This window comes from Falco punctatus (genome assembly GCF_963210335.1).
Source record: "Falco punctatus genome assembly, chromosome: 2".
NCBI classification, from domain to species: domain Eukaryota; kingdom Metazoa; phylum Chordata; class Aves; order Falconiformes; family Falconidae; genus Falco; species Falco punctatus.
The window spans coordinates 101,687,602-101,687,802 of NC_137581.1; positions in this window are offsets into that span (position 1 = coordinate 101,687,602).

The following is a 201-nucleotide window of genomic DNA, read 5'->3' on the forward strand; positions in this document are numbered from 1 at the left end:
TCTTGTTCAGCTCCCATACCTTTGCTCACAACCTTGCACTAGAACATGTCTTTCTCCTGGAAACATACAGAGTGAGTCACTTCTCTCCACCAGCTTGATCTGTTCCTGTACTTAACAGCCACATCAGTTAAGAATCAGAACCACCACGTCAGACCAAATGAAGGAAATAGATCCGATTTCTTTCGGGGGGGGGGGGGGGGG